The sequence below is a fragment of the Acyrthosiphon pisum genome, chromosome X (genome assembly GCF_005508785.2).
Source record: "Acyrthosiphon pisum isolate AL4f chromosome X, pea_aphid_22Mar2018_4r6ur, whole genome shotgun sequence".
Lineage (NCBI taxonomy): Eukaryota > Metazoa > Arthropoda > Insecta > Hemiptera > Aphididae > Acyrthosiphon > Acyrthosiphon pisum.
The window spans coordinates 60,175,907-60,181,532 of record NC_042493.1 but is presented as its reverse complement, the minus strand read 5'-3'; positions in this window follow the sequence as shown (position 1 = coordinate 60,181,532).

Genomic DNA, 5,626 nt, shown 5'->3' with positions numbered 1-5,626 from the left:
TACATTTCAAGAACGAACTGTTTTTTAGAATAAATAAAAAACACATTCCCATGCAGTAGATATAGGAAATAGGAATAGATTATATCTGAGGTCTTGAGGATGAATAATATGAGCCTGTAATGACACGAATCGTTGCTTTGGTGCATTATATTATTGTAAGGTTTTCAAACCATCATAATATTATAATAGTATGTTTAGTGTCATTGATGAATACTTAACTGACAGTGGCACAGTACTCCAAAATATCTTAGCTCACTATAGGTAAGTACTCATCACTAGTCATATTATTAATAATATGTACATATAATTGTAATAATTTGTTGAATATACCCCCACAGCTACACAACGATTACAAACTACGGACTGGAAGTCTGGAACCAAAAAACTACTTTGATTTAGATTTATAGATTGGCCACATGTATACCTATTTTATTAAGAACCGGTTTAGGGGAGGGGTCGCAAAGTCAGTGTGGACCCCCCCCCCCCCCCTTGGACCCCTTGAGTTATACGTATATAAATAAAAAAAATACGATTGAGGGTGATTTATCGTTTTTGATTGAGTTTGTATTTGGGGGATGGGGGTAGAAAATGAGAAATTAGACAGTACTTCTAAACAATTGGAAAAATCCGAAACATTTAACGCAACACCAGTTTATTAAAAAAATTGATGTTATCATCAATAAATAAAATATGTTATCACTATTGGTAATAATATGTAACCTATGAAAACAAAACCGCAATTTATTGTAAGAATAAAACAATGTTATATTATATTATATTATATTATTAGATTAAAAAAGCCTATTTCTATATTATATTCTTATAAGCCTAATTTTTATTTTTTTTACTTCTGTGCTAAATTTTTTTTTAACAGTAAGGCTATAGTGACTATAATGTAAGTACATCATTAGACTCTCCAAAAAAAATTATCAGCTTAACGCATTGGACCGGTCTACCCCGGCAAAATTGTTTGTACGGTGCGTTTAGTTTTTTTTATACGATACAACATACAAAGGGATTCATCAGTTATTGACTTAATGTAATATTATCAATGATTTCTAGGTATTGCCCATAATATATTTATTTTTTTTTTTAACAAAATTCTTTATTACGCTATCTGTTGCAATTAGAATAATAAGCTTAATTGATCATAGAACAAAAACAGACAGAAGAGACTGAAGGAAGAGGCCTCCCATCGTAAGTACTTAAACTTTGATATATTTAACTGTAGGTTCTTTTAAATTTTAATTGACGTCATGATTGTTTTAATTTTTTAAATCTTGATGTTTTGACTTTTTATTGAAATTGTTTTTAAAATATAGCAGTGATTTAATATTTTATTTTTTAATCATATTTAATTGAGCTCAATAAACATTAATTTCCACTCAATCACATAAAAATATAATATTTGCAGAATACCTACACTCTAATTTACATAGAATAAATTACATTTAAAAAAAATATACACATATATTTTTTATGATATCTACTGCTGTATAGAATATATTTACGATCGATAGTAGAATAATAAATAATAACACTTCTCTATATGTTTTAAATAATTATCACACATACACTCAATGGAATAATATAATAATAAACTACCTACATATGTTTGCGTTTGATAAATGGATTAATTAATTGAGTAGGATTTGAAAGTGTTATACAAATAGTTTTGTATAATATATTATATTATAGGATCATTATAATGTTCCCTCGGGAGTTGAAATGATAGGTTGAAGCCCAAACGGCTTTAACAATTTCGCAAACGGATTATCTTGATACGCTCGCACATTTATGATTGAAACCAATCGCCTAAAAAACAAAAATAAATTGTATTTTAATACCTCGGCTACTGCGTAAACATTTATCACGTATGACCACACATAAGCCATAACTATATTATCTAAACAATAATAATAATACTACGTAAGCCCATTCGGCGTGACTTTGTATATTAATATAATTATATTGACGTGCATTCGATACAAATACTTTTTGTAAGTACATACCTAACCACAAAGATAAATGAATACTAAGACTACAGTAATATGCATTAAATAATATATTCCAGTTGACAATGTATATACAGGTTGTGAAAGCTAAAACATTGATTTACTCTCATTTCTGGTCTACAGTAAATGTTGTAAGTACTCAAAGAGTCCAAACATTTAAATTATATTTTTTAAATTAATTAGATATACCGCAAACATAGTCAAGCCGTATAATGACATTTTAAAATGAAAGAGTTTAATGATTTGTCAAGACGTTTATGTGTGCAAAAACAAATGACTGCAGGTAACAGTTTCGCCCTCCTCCCCCACAAGTCTTTTTACCTTGCAGTTACGGCACTGCGTCATATTATATTACTATTTTCATATGATTGAAACGAATCGCCTAAAAAGCAATAATATATTATAATATTTTTTTTTTTGTTTAAAACCTCGGCTACCATATAAACACTGAAGACGTATATAGCTACGTATACCTAGGCCATTCCCACGTATAGGTATATAATAATAATAATAATAATAGTGGTAATAATACGCGTAAAGCCATTGGCCGTGACTTTGTATGATAATAATTATTAACCATTAATGTGCATTCGATACAAACACTTTATGTACATATAGATGAATATCATTACTACTATATTATGGTCTATACGGCTGTAATAATATATAGTACCCACAGCCATATATATATATATATATGTATTATGTAGGTATATGTGCGCCACGAATAGCGTACCTATATATAGGTGTAAAAACTGTAAATCATAACCGCGGTCGGGCCTCCACAATGTAAATATTATAATGTGTGCGTATAATTTATAAACGTATTATGTTTAAGACCGGACCACCCCTGGGCTACGAATGAGTCGGCCCCGGTTGTCAAATAAATCTGTTTTTATAGCGAAATCATTTTTTTCCCCCCGACCCTGCCCCGGTCGCTCCGTCGCTTATCGCGGCGGCGGGGGTACAGGCCATGGTTTATTTTCATTTTTTTAAGACACGGGCGCGCACCGGACTTATTTCATGCCACGCGGCAACACGCTGAGAGGCGTATATGATATTAATAATATTACGTGCTAAAACATAACCGGCGAATCGGTGAAAAACCACACATTCCCTCCGTTAAGTATAGTACCTGCCTATATTATTGTATACAGAGTGATTCACCGCGGAACATCATCGAGCTCACCCCCGTTTTTCTTCTATTCGACAGTGCAGAGCACCATAGTCATTCGAAATTTGATTTTTTTAAGTATCTTAATTTTTAATTTTTAAATTTTTTAAACTTATTTAAAGACCGCATATTAAAATTTTCTAATAATTTAATTTTTTTTTTCATAATCTACTCTAGAAGTGTCCACGTGGTTATTAGACAAACTACTGTATGATCATCACCTCCCTTTTTTACTGTAAATTAGTGGATAATTTTTATAAAAATTTTGACGCGCTAAAATCGAAATTTGAACGATTACCTATAGTTTTGAGCTATTTAACTTTATGTCCGCTAAGGATAATAGGTCCACGATAATGCTGTTTGAAATATATGGGAGCTATGGTTGATTTGAGTTTCTAAAAACCAAGCATAATCAATACTATCTACTTTATGTTTTCGTAAAACCATTTTTAAAGGCTATAATATTACTACCATTAGAATAGACCTATATTTTAATAACATAGAAACTACTGGTTCGAATTTAGAATTAGATACATCTAAAATTATCCACTAAATAGTTTAAATTGAAAAGGGGGATTTTAGTTTGATGAGAAACAAAAGTTTATATCACCACACGACTGCAATTAAAAAAAAAATTCCAGAATTTTACTTTATGGTCTTTATTAGCATAGGTAATATTTATAAATTACAAAAATCAGAATTTTAATAAATTCATTATCAGATGGACAAATGGGGGTGGGCATTATGTTCTCGGCGAAACACCCTGTATACGATATTAATATTAATGTGAGTTCGCTCTCGACGATGTTGTTAATTTTCTAAATTGATATTAAACACTGTGTGTATGGCAGGCACTTATTATATTATTATTATTATAATGTATTATATTTAAACATATATTTTTTTTCATACGCAAATTCGTGATTTCCATTTAATTGCAAACGTTTTAAAATATTATGTCTTTGGTCCGCATAATATTATATCATCCAGTAGTGATCATACCATAAAATATATAATAATATTCACTTTGTCTCATAAAATAACTGCAGTGTAATGTGATTCAAATAACGTGCCACGCGGTATTAAAAAGCCAAGATATTTATTGACCTCTGCATTTACAATATGATGTAAACGAGAACCGTATATTATATTCGTACACATTATATCGCGATAGGTACTATATAACGCGTGTTGTAGGTATGAGATTTTATAATTTTTTTTATTTTTTTTTTTTTGCTGTTTGTTTTGCGCAGTCGAAACTCAATAATGGTAAAATACAGCTATAATACGTACGCATTAGCACAGACCGTATAGGTACTTTATGCATCGAGTGAATTTTTTCCATTGCGAGAACACACGCGGCTGACAACAGCTGTTTCGAAAACGTCATCTATATTATAATATACTGTAATAAATAATAATATATTGTGTATTTAAGATGTATATTATTATAATACCTACAAGTATTAGGAAGGTACCTATACCTATATATTTATCGGTTTTAAAAAGTGTAATTGTACCTATGTGACGATAGATCTATTTTGGTCGGGCGACGAGGAGTTAATAAATCAAGCAAATATCGAGATATTTCTCATCTATTTAATACCGCTATAAATCACTTAATTTTAAACCTCATATAGTCATATGTGTATAATATTATAATATATATTTGAACGTCATAATCATAATATAAAATCTAACCTAACCTCGTAGAATAGAGTATACTGAGGCATTCTGCAGAGGAAAAAAACAAAGACGGTCTAACTTTTTGTTAACCATAAAATAACTATTTTTATTTAAATCTTTTAAAAAGTCATGGTGACAATATAATAATATATGAATATTTTATCAACGGGCTATGATAAATTTCGATAATAATATAAATTTTGTACCTATTGTTATTTGTTAAAAATTACAAATTAGGTATCTATATAGTATATATAGTACAACATTATTTATTTATTTACTTTTAAGTTTTAACTACCTATAAGTTAAGTTAAATATTACGATATTACAGTTAAAGCTCTTCACGGTATGAACTTACTTTTCGGATTATAGATTTCACGGTATATCAAAAAATACAAAATTATTTGAATTTATCCTGCCCAATCTGCACCACCCTCCCCCCCTTTTTATAGTGTGAACATTATAAAAACTTCTAGACATTAAGATAACCTGTAAAATTAAAAAAAAAATATTATCATCTATATTAATTATTAATAGATATTAATATTTAATAAACTCCCTAAAGAGGTCAAATCAATTATTGACAAATAAACTATTTAAGGTTAAACAAATTATATTTCAAAAACGCAATTACCAGTTATTATTATCAAAAATCTTTGTTTTTTTTTTTAATTTTGTTTTTCCTTCTGCTATTTGTTAATAATCTTATTAAATGCCTTGTCATCATGCTGTTATTCCAAGATTTCGTAGT